Source organism: Passer domesticus, chromosome 1 (genome assembly GCF_036417665.1).
Source record: "Passer domesticus isolate bPasDom1 chromosome 1, bPasDom1.hap1, whole genome shotgun sequence".
NCBI classification, from domain to species: domain Eukaryota; kingdom Metazoa; phylum Chordata; class Aves; order Passeriformes; family Passeridae; genus Passer; species Passer domesticus.
Window position 1 is genome coordinate 50,132,196 of NC_087474.1, and position 15,324 is coordinate 50,147,519.

General features: G+C 34.5%; 1 long non-coding RNA gene across 1 annotated transcript; it reads right to left on the minus strand.

The window, feature by feature from the left end:
- Positions 1-821: 821 nt before the first annotated feature.
- LOC135287993 (uncharacterized) lies at positions 822-14,265 on the minus strand. The gene is made up of 4 exons (XR_010351380.1): positions 13,881-14,265; positions 6,549-6,639; positions 1,162-1,217; positions 822-1,047 (listed from the first exon to the last, which is right to left on the minus strand). It is a non-coding gene; the product is annotated as an uncharacterized LOC135287993 (long non-coding RNA).
- Between the last annotated feature and the right edge of the window lie 1,059 nt (positions 14,266-15,324).

Consider the following 15,324-nt stretch of genomic DNA (forward strand, 5'->3'; position numbering starts at 1 on the left):
GAAACAGACACCTCCTTAATACTGAGCCCTGGGGAACACCAGTGATGTGTGCTGTTATGTTGGGCCACCAACTGGAAGTAAATCCATTCACCACCACTGCCTTGGCCAGGCCACCCAGACATTTCTTAATCTAGTGAACAGTACAAGTATTTTGGCAAAATTTTATTTCACTGAATATTATTCTTTGCCCTTTCTAAATGTGAAATGAGAGACTGCCACTTATTTATTTCACTACCAGCAAGAAAGTTTACAGTTGGTATAAACTTAGTTATACTTTATAATAAGCATTAACAATTACAATTTTCACATGATTTCCTAAGAACTTCAAGAGATTTCTTGACCAAACAGGATTTTTTTTTGTTTTGTGGATATTTTTTTAATCCTATGCAATCACTGCTTAAACTAAACCTGTGATGTAACTATGAACTTGGGAGTACGATTTTGTTCTAGTGAATACTCCTATATATATTCAAACACCTGCATTACTTAGGAAATAATCTCTTTACACAATTTTGCACAGATATTGCATACCAAATAAATATAAGCTTTCCACTGATTTTGATGGAGAGACGTCCAGTGGCACTGGATAAAGTTTTGTTTGTTGAAGTTTGTTGAAGTAATTATCTTTACATTAGTATATGATTTCTGCACAAAAGAGACAAGAAAACTTATTCTAAATCTATGCTGCATCCTATATAATTTTATTTCATGTCTCTTTACAGATGACATTTTATTTTCAGTAATAGATTTCTAAAGTTAAAAAAAAATTAAAATATTAGATGCATGATCTTTTGAAGATATTATTTAATACATCTCTCAAGTACACCCATTCTGCACTAGACACATATTGCTGACCTTACAGGTATTTTGTATGCCTGTGGCAGGTTGTGACAACTTTCCTGTGTGCATCTTCAAGGCAGTCACTACTGGTTACTCTCTGCTGTTAAGGATGAGCTCACAGTATCTGACCAGCTCCCACCATGGCATAAGCGTGGGGTTGCTGTGCTGCAGCTGGGCTGCCGTGGAGGACTTAAAGTTCAGAGATTCCTGCCAGCAGAGCATATCAAACACATCAGGTGAGCACTACGCAGCCCTTTTTTATCACATCTTCTGATGTGCCAGACACGTACTGCCATCACATGTCCCGACATGGATTCTCACCTGTCTGGGAGTACATTTCAGAAGTCTGGTAGCTACAAGGGTCAGAAAGGCAGCAACTGAATAAAAAATAATGTAAATGTAACTCAGTTGAAACTGCTACTAGAACTTGTAAGTTTAACAGTTCCTCTGTGTCTATAATACACCACTTCTCTCTTTGTGTTTCTGTTACACTGCAAGAGAAACTTTATGGAAAATATTTAGGGTTGAGGGTTTTTAAAAGTTATTATTATTATTATTGTTATTGTTTTGTTATTGTTATTTTATTACTATTGTAAATATTAAAAAGAACTCCAAACCCAGACTGAAGCAATCGCTCCTCGAATCTGCCTGCAAAGTAAGGTGGGTTTGTTAGCTACAAAACTAGAGGTAGGCAATACTATTAAAGCAAATTTAAAAGATAATAACTCGGCCTCCAAGAATCAAGGAAAATAATGGAATTTCTTTTTAAACAAGCCTGATCTCTTTCAACTTGTGTAGCCTGTCTGCTAGGCACTGATTTACAGTAATCTGTATTCAGATCTGGATCAGGTTTAGGTTCAGTTGCTATGGCTCCCTGCTTTAAGCTCTCCTTACATATTCACCTCTCTCTCTCATAATCTTTTATGACAGATTTATTGTTAAAGAAAGTAAATTTTGGGTTTCTGAAGGCTCAAGAACAAGCAGTACTTTCCTTACCCCTTATTTAACGTGTGGCAGGGCTGTATGCAGAGAGGACAAGGAAGATCACACACCATGAGACCACTGGCAGCCCTGGGCAGGCACCCTACAGAGCATTCCCTAGGGGTACCTACTGTCCTAACTTGGCTGTGCCTTCACTGAGGTGCAAGACGCATCACCTTTGGACCTCTAGATAAACCAAACTTATGGTTAAACATAACCACACCATGACTTCCACCTGAGGAGCATTTAACTCGCACTGCTGTCTGCGCCTGCAGCTCCTAGGGAGTTTTGCCATTGGCTTTAATAAGTTGGAATTTTCACTTGATGACATGGGTTTCTGACCATCTTGAAACAGTCAGATCTAGGAGAAGCAGTGAGGTCAACTAGCATTAAAATATATATTAACAAAACTGTTTGTCCATTGCTACCATTATGGAATGCACATACTTAGTTAAAAAAAGCACTCAGAAAACTTCATCCTTTTTATGAAATGTCAAACATTATCCACCAAGATTTCATCTTGGGGAAAATTGTGGAAATCTGTTTGTTGGTAGAACACCCATAAAAGAAATGGGAAGAGATTTTGCACATGTTTCTCCATCTCATTACCTCCTTCTTATAACCACAGAAATCCAAGGATAAAATAAAGTGCCAGGATACCACAATATGAACACTCTAACAATGAAGTGATGTTGCAGACAGCATTTACTATGTTGCAGTACACACTCTACATATCTTTAGAAAGATTTGTGATAGAATTTTAGTAGTATGGTTTTTGGTTTGGTTTTTTTTTTCCCATTCTATTAACCGTGAAAGAATAAATAACAAATTTAATCTACTCTCCCCTGGTAAATTTAACTTACTCCTTTAGCCTTTTGACTCTAGTGTTCTTATGCATGTAAACATGTATACATCTACCAGAGATGCACCATGTTTGTGAGGGTAAGGCTGTTAGACCTTTCCTCTCTTTATTGTTAAGAAAGCAAATAAAATGTCAGAAAAAGGAATTAAAGTGACTATGAATGTGCATATTTATCCTATCTATGGTCCTTAATAAAACTTTCTCCACACTTACAATTTCTTCCACTTCCAGATGAGCACTTCACATATTTTTCTCATACTGTCTACAAAAGATCACTCACAACTTTGAATATTATCAACCTGACCTATTGTAATAACACTCAATAAGAATAATTCATTTTAACTAAATATATTTAAAAATATTTTAAAACAATACTTATATGCAAAGAAGAACAAAATATCCTATCCAGATCATCTCTGCAATGAACTATGAGATTTCTCTATGCTCTCAGTCCTCTTGAAACAGCTTTATTTGTAATTTCTGGCAATTATTTCAATGTAGCACCTGCTGGTACTTCAGAGTAAAGAGAATTTGTTCTGTAGAAATATCAATATAAACTGAGATGCAGTCTGATTTCTGCAGTTCAGTGTATTACAGTGCTAAATGCATGACATATGCCAAAAATAGGCTTAACTTAATGGAAAATCTACACACAAATCAGAATTACCCATGGCTAGTAAGCACCACAAAGTTGTCCAGAATTATGTGTGGTAAGTAAGAAAATTAAGTTGTATTCATTATTTTTATACAGATATTAATATATCTTGAAATCTTAATAAAATCCCACATACCTTCAAGAATCAACATTTCCTTCTTTGTATTACCCAATGTAATGTGTTTGACACCTTAATTTCTGATGTTGTTTCATTACCCTCAAGGCAACAATAATATATTTTTTTCCATATCTTTCATATTAATAACAGAGAACCTTTCATATAAATAATAGAGAACCTTATCACTTAGATAAGGTTCTCTATTATTATCATCACTTAGGAGTTTAAAGATGACCCTCTGAAAGAGATTGTGATATTTCTTGTGTTGACTATATTTTAGCCAATAGCCCTTTTCTGACACAGCTGTTTAGATCAGCAGCACCGAGATTGGTACAGCCACGGACAAAGTTATATGCTGGAGCCTTCCTTTGCATCTTAAATCACAACCTCTTGCCAGCAGTTTAGAATACAGATCTGTGTTTGACACCAGCTTTTTCAGCTGTATCACCCATTTTTGATTTTAATGTTCCTGAAGATGCCAGAGCGTCCAAACTCCTCACTATGCAGCACTGCCATTTCTAGTGTGAGACATAAGAAAAACCTATAGGAGATTTGAATTGAAAGTGTATTCATCAGCTTTCGTTTTGAAAATCAAAATAAACTAAATGAAATTATAGCTGCCTCAAATAAATAGTCCACTGAGTTGAACAATTCAATTTAAATAACCTACTCTGAAGAGTATTTAGAATTCCTTTCAGAATTCTTTTCTTACTTCCCATAATCATCAGTGCCCTTTTAATAGTCATTTGTGGTTTAGAGATGACTTTTAGGTTCTCTTTTATTAAAGAAAGGACACTGTGAAATTCCTAAGTGGTCCTCATTGAGCTCTGAAATTAACACCGAGAGTTAAAATGTCCAGAAAATTATGTACCTTTGCTTAAAAAACAAGGGCTGATGAGAGAGGGGGAGATTTTACTTATTTATTTTAATTAGTGTCCTCATTTTCTTCGTACTTTTCTTTACATTTTTGTCTAATAGGACTCAGGTGAATTACTTCTGGCTGTTCCACCAGTTCCTACAGGAACATCATTCTGGACTAAAATATTGCATAAAAGTGCACACCTGAGGCCTGCAATTAAAACTTAGTTACTCTCACACTGATGATTTGTCTGCTCTGTTAGAACCCAGCTCAAACGTTTAGAATACTATTCCATGAGCAAAGCTACCAGGAGTTAGGGGTGCAATGAATCTCTTTCCTCTATAAAATTATGATCCTGAATAGAAAAGGACTTCAACATTTTATTGTTTTCTTCAATACTTGTCCAAAATTATAATTTCAAAGGTCAAATTTCAAACCAATTTCATTTAAAAAAGAAGACTTCACAAGACTTTCAACACTAATGGCTAAATACATGATAATTAAAATTAACTGAACTTAAAACTAAGATCTAAAAACTAATGTTTCAAAATAAAACTAAAAGTTTATGGTCCAGAATGAGCTATTTAGGACAGCTGCATATTCCAATATTGTTCTGCTTGTTAGTTTTGGAACTACAGCTACATTACTTCCTCCACAGAATGGACATAAGAAAGAAAGTGCTGTAATTCCTGGGTTAACACTACAAGGTAGGTCTGGTTTATTGTAATCATTATTTAGTCTGACCCGTGCCACACATATCCCAGCACAAGCAATAATATCAGGTTGCACAAACTCTTTAAAATCTTCTTGAAGTTGAAGCCTCTGCATTTCCTCGCCCACCTCAAAAAGATGCTCAAACAGTATTTATCAGTCCTTTAGTCCAGGAACAGACTGAATTTAAGAAAATTACTATTCTTCTGGTTTTTATTAACCATTGGTGAACTATTTAGTATTTTAGATAATATTTCCTTTCTTAAATTATAATTATTAGTCTTCAAACAGGAAAACTATAAAGAAGGAAGAATATGCATAATCTAAGTTCTCTCTTCAAGGCACAACACTTCAACATTTTTCTGAGTTACTAAAACATATCAAAAATAGACAATCCACCTGGAGAAGCTGAACATTGAATTAAAGAACAAGGTCTGTAAACTCAAAAACTGCACATATTAATACTGGTATTTTTGTATTTTGAGCATTTTTCATGAAAGTATTCCAATTTTTATGTTATAATTATAAAATCACAATTGTTAAAAAAGATATCATTATATTTCATTTTACTATTATTTGCTTAATTTTTATAATACATTTAGTAAAGATAAAAAAGAGGAGAGGTTTTCATAAAAATCATTATATTACAATTTTTTTTTCCTGAGGAACAGGTTTTCTCTTTCTTTTAAATGAAAATATTAATCATAAAATAACATTTTGTATTGCAGTTTGATACATGCTAATTTTATATTTTCTCTATAGTGTTTTTAAATTAGCTGTTTAAAAAACAAATAAATTTTTGGAAAAAACAACACTGATTTAAGATATCACTGTCCCTCAACTGATCCACAGAAGTGTCTTGACAAATCTGATTTTCAAATGAACTAAACTAGAAGTATTCAAATTATTTCAGATTTGCATAGGACAACTTCCAGAAAAGTAGATGTGGCTGGGTAGAACACATCTTCACTCATTAAAGACAATACATAATAATTAATTTTCCCATTTTTTCACCACAATGACCCTGCTACCTTATTTTTCAAAGAACAGTTCAAATATATGTTTTTCTTATTTTTTAAATTTTTTCCCTGTTCCACTGATGACATAAAGCAGACTAAAAGAAACAGCTATGTGCTATCATTTTATGTATGAGACTATTTTTTGTGAATCCTAAGTAAAATAATATGTAGAGAATCACAAAGTATACATCATCAAAGACTGGAAGGCTCAGATTTTTCCCTTAATTTTATAGCAGAGAAAAGATAAAACAAGACCTTTACAGAATGACTATTACTCTCTCACTTTTTCTGGCTATTTTTGGCAGTATGTGTGTTCTTTCCACTTTCAGTAGGTCACTCTTGTCCAACAGAAACCCCCACACTGTGGAAGACTGAGTTCCAATTCAAAAATATGTGATCAAAACTGCCTAGTGTAGTTTGACTTTGTTACACCACCTTGTTCTTTTCACCTTTCCTCATCTGATTTTTTTTTATTTGCTATTCGTTTTTTTCAGAATAAATACCTGATCTTAAGTGAGCCTGCAGATCAGCACTTTCTTTTTTTTTTTTTCCCTTTTCCCAGAATTTCCAGAGCATCACAATGTTACTTTTGACCTAGAACAAGAGTAAAGGAGGTTACTCTTGAATAATGGTGTATGCATTGGTGCTTAGAATAGCGTGTCTCTTGCTGTCCTATAAAATTTTATTACTCATGGTGAATGGCACATTTGAATGGCTACTGTGGGATGAATACCTTATGTTCCATCCATGATCTGAAACGCTTTCATTTAATTTGGGGGTGGTGTCCTAGTACACCATTTAATCTCATGGAGCATTTCCAAACTGAAACCTTTAAAGAAAGGTGAAGGATCACAGCACAGGACAAATGTGTTATCTGGTAAGCCTGAGAAGCAAGTAAAACTTTCTGGAGAGGGGAGAGGGAAGCAGTGACCATCACCTATAAAATATATGCTGAAGAAAAAGTTGGACCAACCTTATGGAATTTATGGTAGTTAGGGAAGTGTCTTCTTTAATACAAAAATGTGATTACACATATAAGCTACCGGTAAAAACACTGTTGTGGAAATTCATCAAATTCAGCCTGTCTTCCAAGCTGCTCCCTGAAAATGTACTTTTTCAACTAAATGCAATTTGAAATAAGTATTTTGATTTCATATTCCTTTTTTGGAATGTTTGGGTTAAGTTGATGGCAGCCAGCTGCCAGACATCCCCATCCAGTCATCCCCTCACTCACAATCCTCAGCGGGGATGGGAAGAAATAAGATGACAATAGCTTATGAGTCAGGTTAAAGACAGAGAAATTACATACCAGCTACCTCTGGGGAAAATCAGACTAGTCTTTGGGAAAATTACTTTAATTTATTACTAGTGAAAATATAGACAGGTTTTAGTCCAGAAAACTCATGTGCAAAAAGCTACTTTGGCAACACCAGTTGGTAAAGCCCCTGAAATTTCTCTCTAAAGAGATTAACTTTAGTAAAAATTCAAGAGGTTTTAAGGATATTAGTTTGAAGAATACCTTCCTTACCAAGCCACTGCATGAAGTGGATGGTCAGAAATTTTGTGTGTCAAAGTGTTTAAGCCTGTGTTTGTATTCAGCTCCCAGTACCACTGGGGAGGGTACACAACTTTACAACCTCATGTTTATTTAGACTTCCTCAGCCACCACACACAAAGTTTTGATTCTTCATGAAAGTTATATTATTTTAAACCTGGAATAATGGAAAAGTTCTACAGCCATTGGAACTTCTCATATCTTTTTATCTGATAGTTTCCTGACCTATAATAAAATCAATTATCTGCTGGAAGAGCTTTTTACTCAGTGATGCTGGATACCAGCATGAGTAAGCTGAACACATTGCATTTTGTACATTGCTGTACAAAATGCAATATGTTCCATGATAACATCAGCAAGCCAAGTGTACCTCTGAAACTGTAGCACAATTATTTTATAGAATCATTAAAATACACATGAAGCAGACAAAGGGACACTGAGCATGTTAAAATATCTACAGTTTGCTTTGTCTGGAGGGAGCTTAAATCTGCCTTTACATTGCAGGTGGAAGAGCAGAACCTGCCTGCTCCATTCGATTCAACACTGACCTAAGCAGAGACATTAGAGGTCATAGAAATGCTGCTTGTCTTAACATTTGAATCTGGTCTGTGTAGCCTGAAGACACAATGAAAGTAAGGCTGCTTACACACTATTTTCAGTTATTTTTCAGGACAACAGATTTAATGACATAAGAATGAATTAACTGACAGTCTCTCCTCCCTGTTAATAGAAGATAATTCAAGATGCTCTCGAAAAATAGGACAGACCAGATTTATTGTTCCCAGTGGGACCTTAATTCTGCTGCCCTGTGTATCCATTTTGTGCACTGAATGAAGCTGAAGTTCCATGCAAAAAGTAGGAAATAAACTGCCAAGGACTCTTAAAATGAAGACATCCTCCCTGATAACAAGGTGATTGCTATGGACCTACACAAATCACCATAAGAATACCTCCACATGATGATCATACACACCCTCAAGTTTTATTTGAAAAAAACCCACCGACTTAATGTGAAAGGTGCGTGAAATCTGGTATGTGAAATAGGTTGTACAGGTATAACCAAACATGCCTTTCTATTGCATGAATTTCTATTACACACATGCCTTTCTTCTCTGGTCCATAACAGACATATGAAGGCTTCCCATGTAGACCGTGCAGAGGAAGAAGATACTTAACTCAGTCTTGTTGAAGCACCTATCAGCCTCACTTCTACACAGCAGATCCTCTTCAGGATTAGGTTTCTCCACAGCCTAGGACATCTAGACTTATATAACTCATCTCCCTACTACTCCATTCTCCTCTCCACAGCTGTTTCTTTTGCTGTTTATTACTTTCTAACTGATGTTCAGCAGAACCCGTCTTGCTTACTGTACAACCCCATGCCAATGTCTTTGGAAGGCAGTGGTTGCTACTTGGGTGACTAACAGTTTCTGATCTCCCATTCCAAATCTGTCACCAGGATGAAAAATTGGAAAGAGTTTAAGTCTGCATCTGTGTGCCTTTACAGCACATATATGACCCTCAGACAGAGGCAGTCCAGAGCTTTTGGGCACACAAATAATTCTGTGACAATTGTCTTTTACATTGTTTTTCCAGTGCATACCAGAATCATCCAATGAGTAAGAGCTGGACAGATATTATGAAGATCTTGCTTAAATGACTGGTACTTTTGGATAGGCTTCAGCCCCTGATCTGTGTCTACTTCCATCAAAACCAGAGGTGGCTGAGTTCAACTTCAATTTTAATAGATCATCAAAACCTCTGAATGCATCTAAGATGCATCAATACAGATCTCAATGTCAGGTCAAAGCCAAAAGAATTGTACCTCACCCATAAAAAGAAAATGTGATTTCCAGTATTTCTTAAACTCCTAGCAAAAACCCAAGAATTTATAATTACAAGGAGAAAAGTATTTTTAGAACCACTCCTAAGTTGAAACAAAACACCTTTATATATTTACAAGGATGATTTTAAAGGTTGATTGCTGATCTGGTGAAGCCTGTTTCAGCAGATCAGCAAACTACAAACTTAGGCTTCAAGGTTTTCTCACTTTGAATTACAAGCATTATAATTGTATATTCTGAACCCATAACAGCAAATCTTGATGGAACTAAGTCATTAACCTGAATGATATGGCTGATTTTTCTAAACATCTATTAAAAAACATTATGAGTACTTGTTTATCTGCACTTGTATAAGCTCTCAGCATTGGGTCTATTTATTTTTCTGCATCTAATTACTTTGCATAATGACATGTTTATACTACTGGCAATCTTCTCTTTGAGACTGGAATTATGTGTACAGTATCCATATAGAAATGATCCAAAATGAAGAGGTTAATGCACATGCCATTATAAATAAAAATTATTTGAAGGAAAAAAAGTTTTATATATCATTTTAAATATTCAGCATCTTTCAAAGACTAATAATCACATGGGCTGCCATTTCATTTTGAATATTCACTTAAAATAGTAATGAAATCCTGTCTGTCCTGTGGAATTTTGCTGTTCATTCCAACAGCATCACAGATGACCCCTGAATTCTGCAACTGAGTTTATGTTGACCTCTTTGTTCTAGAAATAGCTCTGGAAGTCTTGCAAAGACAAGACTGAAGTGAGATTTCTAGTGTCTTCAGATAGCATCCATACCCTCTGTATGAAAGGGCAATCTTTTCTGTTTTGTGTTGTTTTCTTATGCTAAAGATGTTATCAAGTTCTAAAAATAAATATATTCAGTGAAGTGAAGAAAAAGACAGTTAATTATATTCTTATAAAGATCAAACTAAAAATGGGTGAAGTTTGAAAACACTTAAATTTTTATGGGCCTACTCTTATGTCCATAATTTCAATAATTATCTGAAACACTTTGTTGTTTAAAAATAATTTTCCTTATATTCTTTTTCTGCGACAAAAGGCAATAGCCAGTGCCATTTCCTTTATAGTATTTTTTTTTAAAGGATTTTCCTACAAACTCAGTCTCGATGAGTTTGCTTATAATCATATTTTTTCTACATTTCTTCCTCCTGCTCAAAAAAAATATGTGCACTTTAAAAGGTGAAGAAAAGTCTTTCCCTTCAAAATCCACAAGGTAATTCTTTAAAAATTAAGTCCAGTTGCATATCATAAGGTCATTCCAGGTCTTTGAAGTTAAGAGCCATTGAGGTTTTTGGCAAATATAATAATAATTTGTTATCTCTTGGATGAGTCTGGCATCTTTCTATCCCCAAAGCACATGAATTCATGTTCAGATGGATCTCTGGCCAGATCAACAGGTGGCTGACATGAACTGGCATTGCAAAACAAAGAATGGGTAAATCACATCTGGAAATCTGGAAATAGAAGTCTGTTGTGTAGCTCAGAATTTGATCCATCACACAGATAAGAGCAGAGGAAGGAAAAACAGAAGTTTTATTCAGGCACACAAAAACTTTCTTGAGACACTTCCATTTTCCTGCCCAACATGACATCCATGAGTACAGTTAGTATAGATTATCATCTTACTGGATTTTGCTCAATACACCCCACAAGTAACCCACACCATAATACGTTTGTTATTCTCACTCTGTCATGCAATTTATAAGTGTTTGCAGACAAAAGTTCTGAAAACCACACTGGCTCCTGTTAACTGTCTTGGTCATTTGGATTATCAGTGGTTGTTTTCTCAATTATTTTGCAATGAATGCAGGCCTGATCAAGCCTGTCTGGTAGCACCTACTTGAATATCAAAAGACAAAAAAAGGTACCTAAAAATAATAGTTGCAGTTCTAAAATATACCATCAGATATAGCCATATTTTTTTTAATTCCTCTTCATTTATTTTCCAGGTAAGGAAAAATTATAATAGATTATTTAATTATGCCATAAGGCCGTTTATTTGAAACAACATAATTTGTTTTTGAGGTACAAATTTAAGTACTCATCTTTAATAGTTGTTAGACTAATACTGAATTTAATCACTGAAACCTGTATTCCTTTTAGGTCCATGAATTTATTTCAGCTGCTTGTTGATTGTAATGTGTTTTTGACATAAATTTAAAAGCATTTGCAGCTAAAATACTAGTGACAGTGAAGATATTAAGGAAAAAAACTATGGAAAAAATATTTATTTTAAATAATTAATGTGAAATTTTATAGAAATTCTATACATGAAGGCTAGTGCTTTTTACAGTCTAGATGTGATTTAACTATGGAAAGAATATGCAGAATTGTGACTAATATTTCACTACAGATGTATGACTCATATACCTGGGAAAAAGTTTATTTCAAAGTACTTGTTTTATAAATACATAATTGTATAGTTTGAAATAATGTGCAGCTAACATATTTTCATGTGTTTCAAAAATGAAGTTGCATATTTGGTTATATATTGGTACTTAGGTAAATAACAATAAAATTTTAAAAAATCAGCATAATTCAAAAATTCATATTTCTCATTATTTTTGTTTTGTTTAAAAAGCAAATTCAAGCTTTTTACTTTACTGCATTAGTATTTACAGTTTCATTTTACAGTAATAAAATTTCAGTTTATGTTCTGTGTATGTATTTCAAAATTTTTTGGCTGTTTAACATGAAATTGAGCTTGAGTGGAATCTATTCAGTATATATTAATTATGTTCATCTAAGGAAATGGCAAATATATATGTAAACGTAATAAATCCTTGCTGAGAAATTTGATCTCCAACATATATACTTAACTGTATTTGGCTGAATTTGGTTTCTCCATCCCAGGAATATTGTGTATGTTAAAACATGATGGGTTCCCCTGCTTGAGCAGGGAGGCTGGACCAGGTGACTCACTGTTCCAGCCTTGTTCTGTGATTTTGTCATTCTGTTTGTTTTACTGTATGTGTTGCTTATTTGCTGTACTTATTATGTAACTCAACATGAATCAGAACTTGGTTGATTTCAATGTTTAAATAATATTTAGCCACCTTAAAAGAAGAACTGGGGGCTAATGATGAGGAAGCTAAAAAAATTATTTAACTGTGATAAAAGGAGACACTTGTTTTGATACTTGTAATTCCTTCATTTTTACATTTGATGCCATTCATTAATAATTTTTAACATTTCTCCAAACTATATAACAATGAGTTGATCCCATGTTCTGTGGAAAATGAAAGGAAGTCCCAATCCAATTTTAACACTTCAAAATACATTAAACTATGGTGTTAAATTTTTCCAAGCCCTGCTGAAAATCAGCCATCTCTTCTCTGTTGCACATTTAGACCATGTCAATTATAGATATAATACTGTATAATTGGATATAAAAAATGAGGTCATATATCTCATTTAATTGTTTCAAATGCTTACTTTGATAAATGTGTTCAGAGGACATATGGTCATTTAAGTTCTGCCAAGGTCATTTGAACACACAGTATTCAACTTACATGAAGTCAAAACAGTCATTTGTACAGACAGAGATACACAAAAAAAATTGCTGTGTGACCTACTTGACAACATTTAAATGACTAAAAAATTAGATTGGAATTTATGCAAAGACAATTGTATATTGCAGTGTCTCAGCACTTGAAAACAGATAAATATACCCACACATCTGTGGCATCTTTCTTTCATTCTGTCCATATCTCTGGTCTTCAGTGTCATCATTGTAATTGGAAGGCATTAACTTACATACAAGAATTTAAATGTATATTATTTATACAGTGTGAAATGATGTGCTGCCAGATGTCATGTTAGGGACATGGTTTTAGTAGTGGATGTGGCAGTGTTAGGTTAATGGTTGGCTTGATGAATTTACAGGTCTTTTCCAAGCCAAATGACTCCATGACTCTGTGGTAAAATCTTTAAAAACACAACCTTGACAGCATCAGTGCGACAGCTAAGAAACCTGAGGACCGGTCTTCAGAAATAACATATATGAAAACAATTCCAAAAACACACTTAAAAAAATTTAAAGCCTTGTTCATGATGTGATATAGTTTATCAGTATCTGATATCCTCAAATTCTGGACAATTGTGTTTAAGTGTCACATGGTTTACTTAGAGCTGTAAAGCTCTGTTTCTGTCAAGAGCTAATAATGATCTACATTCTCCGTCTTTGGTAATGTTTTCATACAATGAACAGATTTAGAATTATCTTCCATAGAAACTCTATGTATTTAAAACTAATAGAAACTCAAAAGTGATGGAGCTCTCTGTAAATTGCTGATTGCCAGTAAAAGGCAGGTGGGCACTGTGTGAACACTTGTTGACAGCCAGACCACGTGATGATTCTTCTCAGGCCCATGCAGTGAGAAGACTTATCATAAAGGCATGCTTACCCAGCAGTGGTGGAAACCTTGACCAACAAGTGCTGGTAACAGGAAATCTTTAAAATTGTCTTTTATATCAGTAGTGATTTCAGTAGCAAAACAGTCTGCAAAGGAAATCTTTACTCCATCTCAGGTTTTTGCATCAAAGAAAGTAGTGATTAACAATGATACTTGTCATGATGTTGAACCTCTACTTCAAAACTACAAGAACTATTCTTGGTTAACCTGGCTTCAGAATCTGCTGGGTGAACAAACACAGAAAACACCTCAAAGCAAAATCAGAGTGAAGCCTGGAGTATCAGGAATATTCTACAAAATGACAGCCAGTGCAAGAAATTCCAGCTTTCTATGTTCCACTGTTAATTCATACATGCCCATAACTGTTTGCAGCAGCTCATTGTGACAATGAAGTGTCCATGGAACTCCTTTGCAAAACAGACAAGTATACAAAATAGAGAATAGAAAGGCTATTATTGTGCAGTATTTTATACTTTCAAGAAGCAATTAGCCTTTGTGACAAATCCCCTATCCCCAGGACTTCTGAAGATTTTTGAAACAAATCCAAGTGGGCTGAAGTATCTTCAAGAGTTTCTGAGCCTGTGGTTTATGAATTTCCAAAGCCTTGTGAGCTAACAATGCATGAAAGAGGTTCCAGGCAGAGAAAAGCTGGAGTTTGTACTAGGTGAGAACTCTATAACTCTGAAGGAAGTCGGTATTTATGTTCCTAAAAATATGAATCTTTTTCTTTCCCTGAGGAGCTAGGTTATTATGAGAAAGATGGATGCTTTTTTCTTTAAAGCATGCTATTTTTTCACTAGTCAAACACTATTTGCAAGAAATGAGAGATGGTTCATTAGAGAAAAGCTAGAACACACTATTTGGGATTGATAGCTTATTTATTTCATGGTGATTAATTGGAATAATTTTTGCATCAAAATTTTAATTTACACTTCTCTAAAGCTGTTGATTTAAAGGTGACTTTAGCATTTCTCAGTTAGCTATAGCTCTTTGCAAGTAATAAATCTGTTTTCTGTGACAGTAGGACATGATCCTTTTGTTTTTCCTGATTTAGCTTATACACCAAACTCCTACAGAAATATATTTACACAAAGACCATTCCCAATGTGGTATTTCTCCAGCACTAATGGTGATCATATCTTTTGTACGGTACTGTACACTCAAGTGTTGTGTGAAAGAATTAAGACTTTTATCTTAAGTCGATGATTTTGACAATGCAGTCCTGCAGAACCCTGCTGGTTCTATCCTGTCAGTATGAATAAGATGTGCTATAAACTATTTCTGTGTGTGAACTGCTGAAAGAATAAGAATATTGTGTTCAGTGTCATGGTGTAAACCATGACTAAGAGCAGACTAAATTATTTGCCTCAGAGACTAGAGGCCAAAAGACATAAAATCTTATTTTGGTCAGGACTTGAATGACAGAAATGTAAAA